Consider the following 13,453-nt stretch of genomic DNA (forward strand, 5'->3'; position numbering starts at 1 on the left):
ACCAAAAACTAAATAGGAAGGAAGTGAGTGCATGGGTTAATCAAGGATAAATGAGCTTCGAATAAACCATGCTATAAAATTGGATTTTTTTTTTTTTCAAACGATGTCAAGAACGAGGGAGATGCATATGCAATGAAATGTAAAAAGTTGCCCAATACATTAACAAATAGTTTATTTATTATCTAATATAAAAATCTGATAGATTAGTCCGTCACCTGTCCCTTAAAAGCTTAGCTCGACAGAGATTCACAATTCATACTTGGGGGCTAGCATCGACATTGTTGCTGCTAAGAATTAACTAGTCCTAGGCACCATGGTAAGAAGAGCGACGACGCTGGAGAGTTCGAGTGTCGGCTAGTTTGGTCGGAGTTAGAGAAGATGAGCAGCGCTTGATCGCTGCGGCCGAGATCCTCGTCGGATGGTAGCACTTCGATTTGAAACAACACGAAGCAAAGAAGTTTTTTAGTTAGAACGTATCTGGCGGAGGACCCTCCGATACCTAAGCTAGTGTGGTAATCAAGGAACATGAGAAGATTGTTTCTTAGTCTGCTAAAGTATTCTTCTTTCTTACCTCCTCTGCCTCCTCTTCCTCTCTCCATTTTTTATGTATATCCAATGGAGGGGCTTACCTACCACCAGAAAATTAGAGCACGCAGGTCGACTAGAAGTGACTAGCCGGAGTACAGCCTGGACATCAGGTATGAATGCTTTACATACGGACAACATTCTGTCTGTCACATTTGCGGGATGTCAATGATCACTGGGTCCTCTGTTAGGATGCAGCCAATTGTTGGGAGCTTCTTATATGTAAGCTCCGCGGTATGGTGCTAGGCCAGCCTAGTGGCTACTCCCAATTCACCATGTGTTAGTACTGTGACATATTTTAATTCGTCGGACCTTTTGGTGAGTTGTAGCCTATTTGGAGGCGTATCATACATATTTCTATCATATTGCACAAACAGATCATTAAACTCTCCATGATTTCCTTTTATTTTTCTAAAAAATCAATAAATCTAGGAAAAATTAATCCCATGCTGGCAGTCGACGGTAAAAATGGATTCATTCACATTCAACTTTAAGTTATCCAATCACCAACCTTGTTTTGCTAGTAAATAACGAGTGATAAACGTTTTGATAACAATCAAATTTCATACAAATGAAAGCTATAGGGTTGATAAATGATAGTTTCATTAGCCCATTGACTCGTAATCTGGGCATTAAAAGATGATTAATATATAAAAATCAATCTATGTTTGATACCATACTAGACAATAGTGAAATGACTAATATGCAAAAAAAATCATGGAGTCTTTTCTTGTGAGATTTGTTGAGAGAACAAGAAATCAAGTGTAGTAGAATTTGATATACATGTTGAAATCTTACTTCACTTAAAAATTTAAACCATCGGAATATACTAATCTTGCTTTCTCCTGCTAGTTATCCATGTTATCCGAGTCCAATATCTTCTTCAACAAGACTGTTGTATAATATAATACTGGGGTTAACTGCAAACAAATTTACTGTGCCAAGAAAAAAAACATATTTACCAGAGAGGATTGATTTGCTTAGAAGTCACGGTTTAAAGCAGTTCACGCATGTAACAAATTCGTTATTAGCTTTAATTATAATTATTTTAAAAATATACTTATCTATCGGCTGTCGCCAGTGTTGATAGCTGAACGTTCCTCCGCGTTTCGTCTCCAGTGACCTCAGAGAGAGAGAGAGAGAGGGAGAGCGAGAGATGGCGAAGGTTGGGGAGCGAAACTAGGGCGAGATAAGGCGGGCAATGCTGCGATCTCTGCGGTGTGTTCTGATCTGCCGCACCGCCGCCGTTGCCTTTATATGGGGGGAGGCACCTTCGTCGAGGGCGTCCGTCGCTGGTTCCAGCGCCGTTCCGGCCGCACCGATGTCGTCCTAACCTCTTCCGTGAGCGGAGAACCGTGCCCCGCCACCGCCTCCGCCGCTGCCTCCTACGCCGACGAGGGGGCGGACAAGGAGCAGAAGGAGGACCAAACCCCCCTCGTCGAGGTCTTGGCCCTCATCTGCCTCCCACTCCTCCGAGTCCCCAAACGATCCCGAATGGCCGGGATCGACTCTTACAAGAAGGTCCGTTAGCCGATTTCCCCCCTAAGCTCTGACCTTTCGCTTTCTCTCTCTGTAGAGCTCTGACCTTTTTCGGAGTTCCTTGCTCATCTTGAACTCCGCTCCATTTTACGTCATAAAGTTTGTTTATTTTGTAGATCATTATGTCTGCTGTCCATATCTGCGGGTTTTTAAATGCAAACATGGACTTTGCCAATCTTTCTTCTTTTTAATGAGGTTAGGATGTCATTCATATCTTCTGTTCCTTTCAGAAGGAATCGATCAATTGGGGTTTCTCTTTTATTGGAATCTAAGTGGGGGAATTCCGAGAAGGAGGGGGTGGGGCTCTCGGCTCTTCTTGTTCTTTTCTTCAAGAAGAGAGCACCACATCCAACAACAACAAAAAAAAAGAAAAAAAGAGAGAGAGAGAGAGAGCACCACCTCCTTCTGATCTTTGGTAAGAGCTTTAGATTCCATTAACTCCTTTTTTCGTTCTCAGTCTTTTATACTGGAATCAAAGTTGGAGATTCCCTTTCGCGTTTAATCCAGAATTTTGCTTCGATAGTTAATTTCATCCGATTCTCTAACCAAAGATGCAATTTTTATCTTTCCTTTCACATTTTTTCTATTGCCATCTTACCAAAATTTCCTCTGCGTTGGGAAATATTCTAAACCTCTTGTAGCATCGATCAGAAGGAGCTTCCCATTTGCTCTTCTTGCTTTTATGACTAGGTTGAACATGCTTGTTTTATTCTTTTTGTTGCGTTTGATCTCATTGATGTGTAATATGTATGGTTAGTCACAGTTTCTCATGCTGATCTTGAATCGTTCAGAGCATGCTTGACAAGGAGTTCTTCACGGAGTATGGCGAAGCAACACGATACCAGATACAAGAAGTCATCGGCAAAGGAAGCTATGGGGTGGTTGCCGCTGCAGTGGACACTCACACAGGCGAGAGGGTGGCAATCAAGAAAATTAATGATGTATTTGAGCATGTTTCTGATGCCACTCGCATTCTAAGAGAGATCAAGGTGCTCAGGCTGCTCCGGCATCCTGACATCGTAGAAATAAAGCATATAATGCTTCCTCCTTCTCGGAGAGAATTCAAGGATATATATGTTGTTTTTGAGCTGATGGAGTCGGATCTTCACCAAGTAATCAAGGCAAACGATGACCTCACACCAGAACATTATCAGTTCTTCTTGTACCAGCTTCTTCGAGCTATGAAGTATATCCATACAGGTCAAAAATTCCTGCAGATCAAGTATAGTTGCTTGTGCATTCAGATTTTATGTGTTATTGATTGTCAATGTTTTTTTTTTTTCAGCTAATGTGTTTCACCGTGATTTAAAGCCCAAGAATATACTTGCGAATGCTGACTGCAAATTGAAAATTTGCGACTTTGGTCTTGCACGAGTATCATTTAATGATACTCCATCTGCTATTTTTTGGACTGTATGTGACTCTTTCCATTGTACCATTGTTTTAGCTTTTATTTGTTGTTGGTGGTCAAATTTTTTGGTGACTTGTACTTATTTTATTTTTCTCTTCAAATACAGGTTTGTGATATTTGTGTTTTTCTTTTGTTGATTTTCATAGTTTATATTTTGTTTTTAGGATTATGTGGCAACAAGGTGGTATCGTGCCCCTGAACTATGTGGCTCTTTCTTCTCCAAAGTAAGACTAATTTATGGCTTTTGGGCTTATATTTGAACTCATATAACTTGATTATCAAATTTTATCTTAGTTGTACTTGATATGTATCTCAAACTCAATGATTATGCTCCATACCGGGGACTTGCAACTTTAAATGTTAAACTGTGGTTGCATGGCTGCAGTGCAATAGGATGACAAAATAATCATAGATTTAGCAAGGAGTTCTTATATTGTTTTTCTATGCTCTATAACTTATGAATAGATGCTGCATCTGTGACATAAATTATATGAATTGGCACTGCTTCTATCGTGGGAAAAGTGTCGCTGCTGACAGTCTTCTACAATTCATGCAGCATATGATTTAGATAGCCTGCTGCCTGACCTTTAGTCCTATGCTTATGAAGAAAAAAAAGAGTTATATTTCATGCAGATGCTTGATTACTAACAAATTTGTATTTTACAGTACACCCCTGCTATTGACATTTGGAGCATAGGATGTATATTTGCGGAAATGCTTACAGGAAGACCATTATTTCCTGGAAAGAATGTGGTGCATCAGTTGGATCTAATGACTGATCTACTTGGCACTCCTTCATCTGAAGCTGTTGCTAGGGTTTGTCTGCCATCTCTATCACCATTTACATTCAGCACAAACAGATGCTCATGATCTAGACTTTATGCATCAATGTCTTGCTTTTTGGACCTCTTCTTCTTCGTCGTCTTCTTCTTGTTCTTATTCTCCCCTGTTTTAAATTCATTCTTTTCTCTAATATATGCTTCCATGTGAATCCCTTATTTAAGCTATCCTCTGTTGTTGAGAGGAATACTAGTTTGCCTTTTTGCATGTAAAGGTTCTATCCTATTTCTTTTATTTTATTATGTTACATGATTTTGGCAATTGAGTGGCCTACTTGCTTGCATAAAATTTCTACCTACCACTATGTTTTTGTCTTTTTTGAGTCTTGAGGCATATATGAAATAAGGAAAGATGAAAAGAGAGGGAAACAGGAAAAAAATGAACAAATGTGATGATCAGAAATAAACTCTTCAGAAGTCAATGAATTATGCATGGGATAATTTGAGAATGTGTTCTTATCTGAACAGGATGCAAATAATCCGGATGTAAAGCTTACAATAGTTGACTACTTGCAACTTAGAAAATGAAGAATAAGGTTACTGATCTGCTAGATACTGTCCTGAGAAATTTTGACAAACAGCAAAGTTTTTTTGGCTTTGGTTACAAAGGAGATGAGGGTTATAGTGACAGTAGACCAGTATTTTATAGGAAAATATTGTTGACTACTTGCAACCTATAAAATAAAGAATAAGGTTACTGATTTGCTAGATGCTGTCAAACAGCCATTTTTTTGTCTTTGGTTACAAAAGGAGACAAGGATTATAGTGACAGTGACCAGCATTTTATAGGGAAAAGATGCAATTTTCTATTTACCTTGTAGAACTAATACAGGATATAACTTATACTACCATTTCCTATTTGATTTTCTTTATAAATAAACCTGCATACATGTTTCCTTGCAAATGTTTTTCTTCCTTATTCTGTATGCCTTGTGCACCTCTGTGCATTAGTATTTTGATATTTTATTTGCCTCGAAGGTTCTGTTGCTTAAATGTGTTCTCATTATTATTATTATTACTACTATGATTAATATTATTAGTTCTACTACTATTACTATTGTTATTATTATTATTATTTTTTTATCTTCAGATTCGGAATGAAAAGGCTAGAAGATATTTGAGTAGCATGCGCAAAAAACCACCTGTTCCTTTCTCGCAGAAGTTCCCCAATGCAGATCCATTGGCACTTTGTTTACTAGAGCGCTTACTTGCATTCGATCCTAAAGATAGGCCTACAGCCGAAGAGGTGAGATTGGGCAACTTAGACTACTTCATCCAACCGCAGATGAAGTGTGATCTGACATTTAAGAGGTCAATTGGTGCGTGGTTTTTAGCTGATACCTGTGTTTTTTTACATTTTAGGCTTTGGGTGATCCATATTTCCAAGGTCTGGCTAATGTAGACCGCGAACCCATCAACTCAACCGATATCCAAACTTGAATTTGAGTTTGAGAGGAAGAAATTGACAAAAGATGATGTCAGAGAATTGATTTATCGAGAGGTACACTGCTGCGGCTTCATATTCTTCATGCAGTGTCGTCAGTCATGTCTACTGCACTTTTCACTTATGATGGAATGTTTTTGAAAAGCAAACAGATTTTGGAATATCATCCTCAGCTGCTGCAAGAGTGTCTTCGAGGTGGAGAACAGACTAGTTTCATGTACCCAAGGTGTGACATCTTTTTTTCCTCATCAACTAAGATATATATTTACATATATTCCAGCAGAATTGGGTAACTAAGTGCTTTACTTCTTGGAAATGTGGCAATATATGATGTGCATTAGATGAATCCTAGCAATTACAGTAGTAGAGGATAAAGCAATAAATTTTTTAAAGATGTTCTTAGATGATCTGATCGGGAAGAAGGAAGATTTTTTTCAATCTGCTTAACTTGAATATCTCAAAAGATAACTAAAAGAAGATGGAGAAAATTTTGAAAGTAGGGCTTTAAACCTCCTTTTCTTTCATTAATGATTAAAAAAATGAGGTACATAGCCTCTATTTATAATATAAGGTCCGTCCTAACACAATGTAAGTCGGATTTCTTTTTCTAAAATTAGTAGAACTTTTTTTTTTCCAAAATAGACATCTATAGTGAAAATCTTCTAGAAAGAGTTAAAAATTTCGAGAAAGTAGATCTTGACTTCTACATCAACTCGGCCTTTTGTCGCTCCATCAAATTCTTATCGAGAGCTACGCCAGTCAAGGTCTTATCCGAAAAGAAAACTTTCAGTTTGACCAGCTCGTTTCGGAGTCTAAATGGTGGAATTTTGGTATGATTCAACCTCTTGGCACAAAGTTGTAGGTATCGAAGAGATACTCAATTTTTTTAAAAAAAAGATCATCTCATCGGGTATCGTATGACTAAGTTATGGCCTCCAGAAGTTTGGCCGTGACTCGGCTTTTCGATGTGGCGGATTTCGCTCTTGAACTCTATCCAACCCCGCTCGTAGTGGTCAAAATGGGTCCACATCGAGTCTGAGGATCCTCCTGGATTAGGGCTTCCCCCTGTTTAGGGGATTTAAGCTCCCGTTAAATCAGAACTAAGAGTAAAAAATGCCTGCTTCCCCGTCTCATAGTTGAACCATCTATCTTTGCTTGGAGATGGTTTCTGGCCTGACTCTTTTTTGCTCTTAAGTCTCAGCAAGCTATTTGCTCTACTCTTGCATCTCTATTTCGTGGTAGGGATGCTTCTTGATGTCCTTCCTCGTCAATGATGACTATGGTGACTCCTCGATCTTGATCTCGTAGATCGGTCAATGAAATCAAAAAATGAGAGCTTGGTCTTTCATAAGTAGTTATCAGATTTTCATACCATCATCACAAACTTGTTACAGGTATTAACAAGTCACTTCGCTTGGGCAGCAATTACAAAGTCTATGTTTTCTTGTAATTCTGGAGGCATTGATCATAAACTCCTTTTCGTTTTTTCATGAACTGACACTTCTTCAGACGCCGGTAGAAGACTGCAATCTCGATCCCAAATATATGGGCTTCCAGGGATAACCTGGCAAACAAAGAAACTACTTCACAAGTTTTCTCGTCGATATAACTCTTAGTTATAGCGAATTTGAAGGTACATTGCTTAGTGATCTTCAATTCAACATCTTTTTAAATCCAACCAAGGGAGCAGAGACGTGGATGAGGCTTAGTCTGCATCCCCAGCTTATGAACCAGCTTTTCAGATTTGAGGTTCTTCTGGCTTTTAGGATCTACAATAGCCTCAATGATACTTTGCTTTATCTGGAGCTTCAAGCGGGAAGAGTTTCTCTTGCACCTCTATAAATCAGTTTCAGTACCTGTCTCGGGGTTTACTCGTCATCAGGCTTCAATTTGGAGTTTGCTTATTCAAATTCAGGTAGCTTCTCAATTTCCTACAGTATTGAGATTCATCTTTTTCTTCTTTTTGGAATCTTCATCCATCTATGTCTTTCTCTTCGGTCGCAGCTTGGGGTGAAGTTTCTAACACTTTTCCTTCGTGTGTCCACGGAGGTTACAATGATCACATAAATTGGTCCGAGTCGTGTTGGCGTGCTTCTTGCCTTGCTCTCCCTAATGGCTTGATTTTTCGCTGCCCTTTTTTTAAAATTGTCATCTTTTTTACCTTCTTTAGGCCGATTCTTCTCCTTAATCCTCGTGGCTTTTATGCTGGCTTCGCTGATATCTTCAACTATTGAAGAGTTTTAACTCCTTTCGAATGTTCTCATAGAGACCTCCAACATAACTTAATAAAAACTGAATGATCGTCAAGGGAGATTTCAAGAAAGATTGCTTGCTTATGGAACTCGGTGAAGCCCTGGATAAATTGATCATAACTTCTGCCGTAGGTACTGCCACTTAATCCACCAATCCTTCTTGTGGCTGAAGGGTAGAAGTGCTCCTTGATTAGGCTTTTGAATTTGTTCCATATTAGATTCGAAACATCATTGTTCCTTTATGCACGAATTTCACCAGGTAAAAGCATGGTTGGAAAGCTTGAGATGGGCAAAAGCTACCTTCTGGATAATGGAGTATCTATAGATAGTAAAATATGTCTCTAATTGGTCTAGCCAGTTATGTAGCTTCTCTGCATAACAATCCCATCATATACAAGAATCTTGATTCGAGCCTCAACTTTAAACGGTTTGAAGAGAGATTTTTCATACTCGTAGGTTGCTCATTCTCATCCTCCTCGCTGGATGGTGGTTTTTTAATCTTGAGCCGTAGGAGATAGCTTCGCAACAGGAGTTGTTTGGTGCTTGTGCTAAATGTATCGCCAATCTCGAGATAATCTCGGTGAGTTGGGCAATCTTCTCTAGTTATATGAGACGTCTCTTTATCTCTTCATCACTCATTGAGGAAGAACTAGTGGCCCATACTTGCTTTTGTCCATCGATGTACTTGAAGCACGGATAACCTTTCTCCTGATTGTTTGTATTGCTCACGTGTTTGGATCATGAATAAAGGCCCCACAGATATAGAGGTCTGGAGCTCTGATACTACCTTGATCCGACCGGGGAGAAGAAAATTTTTTTTCAACCTGCTCAACTTGAATCTCTTGGAAGATAACTAGAAGATGGAAGAATTTCGAAAGTAGGGCTTTAAATCTTCTTTTCTTTTTTTTAATGATTAAACAAATAGGGTACATAGACTATTTATAATGTGAAGGTCCGTCCTAACATAATTTGGATCGATTCCTCTTCCTAAACCTAGTAGGACTCTTTTTTTCCAAAATAGACATCTCTAGTGGAAATCTTCTAGAAAAAGCTAAAAATTTTGAGGAGGTAGATCTTGATTTTTACGTCAAGCTCCCGCTTCTGTCGGCCTCGTACGGATTTTTATCGCATAGAGAAGCTACGCCTAATCAAATTCTACCCGAAAAGGAAACTTTGGTTTGACCAGCTTGTTTTGGATTCCAAATGGTGGAATTTCAGCCTGATTCAACCTCCTAGGATGTTGACCTTAAGTTGTAGATCTCGAAAAGATATCTATTTTAAAAAAAAAAGACCATCTCAATCGGACATCGTATGACCAAGTTATGGAATCCCGAAAGTTTGACTGACTCGACTTTTCGATGCAACTGATCTCGCTCTTGAATCCTATCCAACCCCGCTCGTAGTGGTCAAAGTGGTCCACATTGAGTCTGAGAATCCTCCTGGATCATTAGATGTGAAATCGCTAATTAGGGCTATAAACAGGAAAAGAGTGGAAAGATTAAACAAGAGGAAAGCCTAGGCCTTATAGATAAGCCTGTGATTTGGATGCAAACCTTGAACTACAAATATTAATATAGTCCAAACATGATAAGGCTCATTGCATTTGACTTTGGTCTTCCATTTCTTTTTTCTAATGAATTACAAGGCATCCCTTACTTCGCAGCTTTTTCATGAGTAATGTTCTAGTTGTCACTCATTTGAAAATTGCTGTTTCCTCCCATCATTAATAACAAAACTGTGGAATTTGAAGATGATTCTTAGACTAAAGGACCAAACTCTTTGAAACCATGTACCGTGCTAATGAGTTGATATAGTTAACAAAAAACAAGGAGGACTTGTCATTGGACACTTACTTGCAAGTTTTTTTATGTTAAACCCTTGTGAAAATGATAATTGCAGGGTGAATTGTGATGAAAGGTGCTTGGAGGCACCTGGACTCGTAACTTTATGGCACAGGCTAACTATCTGAGTGGTTGGATTGCGATTCTATGAACTTATTGTGAACACAAGCTGATCTTAGGTGATTAATTTAGAACTACAATGAAACCCTAGATCTGATTATTTGGATCAGTTCTGAAATTTTTGGATCTCTCTTTTACGGAAGTCATCAAAGGGAATAACAGAGTGCTCTGGAGGTGGATCCTCAAGCCCTGGGTTCAATTTAGTTTCTACTTTGCTTCACTGGAATTAATAACATAAATGGATTCCATCACAGCATAATATATATATTATATATATATATATATATATAATATATATATATATATATGTAGAATGTCATGCAATGTACTTTGCTAGATAGGCTTTGACGTTGTTTCTACTTTTCATTTGGTGTGGCGAGCTCAAATAAACAATATCAGAAACTGTAGAGAAAATATGACATTGGGGAATTTTACTCATCTGATGCATAAGTTTTAAAATCCATATCCTATTAAACTAATTGGCATAGTTGCAGTACGTTTCTCCTTTTGATCTAGAAAAGCATTCACATTGAATCTTCTATCAGCAGCATATTTAGTTTTGGTCAAATTGTACTCGTTGAAAGATTCTAGCCTCCATGTCTAGGTTCTTTCATCACCGACTTGTAACTTTTTTTTTATTGCTTTTGATTATAGCAAAGATATAATTTTATCTTCTCTTGACTCTGACTAGGGGCCATTGTTTGGTGCAATGGTAAAAAAGGTTGGGCTGACAAGTGCAATAGTGCGGGTTTGAGTCCCAGGGCAGCCACTTTGTGCCAAGAAATGGCCAAAGGTTAGGTTTGTCTCTAGTTTGCCCCTCCCAGGATCCCAGATTGTGCTGGGACCTTAATTGGGCAATGGCCTGGCCCTTAACTCTGGCTGAACTGCTTAATTGAACTGGAAAAGTGATGAGTTCAAGTTATCTTCTCCCAGTAATGGCAGGTTAAGGGTTCCTGTTGCAGTTTTTTTCTGGTGAAATTTTCCTTGTTTTGACCGTTCACAACTTAGTCTCGCGCTTAGGCAAAATATCATGAGATTGACCTCTGCTCATGTGATTTAGCTTTCAAACTGATTCATATTGCGCAAAAAAACCTTTCAAATGCATTCAAACATGATTCCTGGTACTGATACTAATTCATTTCGTGGAAGCTATGTGTTGCAAAACTTGACCAATCACGGTGTAATGCTATCATAATAGGCAATTTTTTGCTGCAACAAGTAGTGATTAAGAAGAGAGGATTTGATTCTTGTGGTGGTTCTCACAAGGATGTTTTCTAATATTATCTCATTGAGGCATAAATCATGATTGCTCTCTCTGTGTTGCTAAAGTAAATTAACCATCTTGAACGATATCATTACTTGGTTTTTCTGTTTGGTTACCTTGATCGCATATTATGAGGCAACTAGATGCAAAGGTTGGCACATGAGATTCTTATTGCTTGTCACATATGAATCTCTAATAACAGTGGGGTTGATCGTTTTAAACGACAATTTGCACATCTTGAAGAGCACTACGGCAAGGGAGAAAGAAGCACTCCACTCCAGCGGCAGCATGCCTCTTTGCCAAGGTATTATTTGTTATAACCAGCAAATTCTTATATACAAGTATCAGTCAATTTCTTTATGGTCCTACTACCTTTGTTGAACTCCATTTCATGGCGATGAAATTCTTTACATGAGATGTAGGAAGATGGAATTGTTGGTAATTTTTTAATTCATTTGATTAAAATATGTTCTGTTACTTCCTTTGTAACAGACAGAGGGGTCTGTGCTTTGAAAGATGAAACTGCTGATCAAAATAAAGATTTTGAGAAAAGGACCGCAGCTTCAGTTGCTCGCACTACCTGTCAAAGCCCTCCGAGGTCACGCCAATGTGAGGGATCTGAGCATGCATATGCTGCAGAAAATGGCATAAGCAAACCAGACTGTAGTGCCCGGAGCTTGATAAAGAGTGCTAGTATCAGTGCTTCAAGTGCGTAGCTGTCAATGGAAGAAGGGAGTTAGAAGTAAGTATAGAAAAATTAACCTCTTAAATTTCTTTCATTCCTTCTGTAATTGGAATTTTTTTTGCACAATTTGAGGTCGGAGTTTAAGATATTCTTAACTGACTGCTTATATGGCCAAGGTTGGTCAGGTTTCATCCATGGGAATTATACTCTTCGAGACTGATCAAAACTTTGCACAACCTTGGATTTTGGTCATCACAGCACTTCAATTAGTTGTCGACTATGTTTTTTGGCATGCCAGTGCACGAATAAATGAATTCAATATTAGCAACCACTGGTACCTATCAAACAGAAGGACAAGAAACACAAACTACAACTTTCCCCAGGAGAGGGAAAAATGTTGTACAAGTATAAGTTCAAGATAAAAATATTAGTTTCCCAGCATGCTCCATCTCTTGATTAATAAATGGATTACTTATAAATATTAGCTTTTATAGGGGCAATTTTGCTGCCAGAATCTCGTCTCTGGGGATGTGACATTTTTGTTGGGCGAGTGTAGATTAAACTTGTCTTAGAGCTGGTCCTTTGACTTGTTTAATGGCCTGCAATGGAGAGCAGAAACCTATTTCACCTTGTTTTCCAAGTGTTGTGAATAGGATTTACTGGCACATTTTGATTTTCTCAGGAGCATATTTTTCTGTTTGATATGTTTGCGCTATCTACGACTGAAATCACGGAAACTTTTTTGTTATTATTTATTCTTTCAGGATGAGGCTATTTCTGAGCATGCAGATGAGGTGGTTGATGGATTATCACATAAGGTAGCAGAGTTGTATGCATCGTGAAATTCTCGAGAGAACATTTACTAGGTTACTGAAACTTTTGTCAACCATTATTGGGCTACAAGCTCCATATCATGCCCAAGATGGTCGAGAGTTTTTTAAGACTTCAGGTTGCAGGTCAGGTATTAGTTTCAAAGATACCAAACGCATTACTTCTTGTTGTTTCTATTGCAAGTTATCAGAAGTCAGAACACTACTATGGCTATGTATAAGTTATTTAGCATGGTTGGGATTCTTCAGCCGGTCTGCTGATTTTTTTTTTATTTTTGGTCATATATACTGTCTAAAGACTTTGTTAATGAAGGATCAGCAAACCTGTAATTGTTGAAACTGGCCATATTGCTGTAAAAGAATTATCAGTCTATTTGGTAAATCGGAACGTATTACAAATATTTTTGACAGGCTGTTGTTATTCTTTGTATTTCTTTACCTGCTGATATTTACAGCTCTGATAATTTATGCCAGGTGGTTCTGTAAAATGACTTCCCTGTAAGTTCAACTAGAAAGAGTTGTTTTTCTTTTCTTTTTTCTTTTCCTTTCAAAGAAATAATGCAAAGTTTGCTTGAAATAGAATTTATTTCCTGCCCATTTTTCTTTCAATTAAAGACTTCATCAAGCAATGCATATCTGGTTC

General features: G+C 38.3%; 1 pseudogene; it reads left to right on the forward strand.

Annotated features, from left to right (window-relative positions):
* The first annotated feature begins 1,640 nt into the window (after window positions 1-1,640).
* Window positions 1,641-13,220, forward strand: LOC103701945 (annotated as a pseudogene).
* Window positions 13,221-13,453: the final 233 nt, after the last annotated feature.

Source organism: Phoenix dactylifera, chromosome 6, assembly GCF_009389715.1.
Source record: "Phoenix dactylifera cultivar Barhee BC4 chromosome 6, palm_55x_up_171113_PBpolish2nd_filt_p, whole genome shotgun sequence".
In the NCBI taxonomy this organism is placed as follows: domain Eukaryota; kingdom Viridiplantae; phylum Streptophyta; class Magnoliopsida; order Arecales; family Arecaceae; genus Phoenix; species Phoenix dactylifera.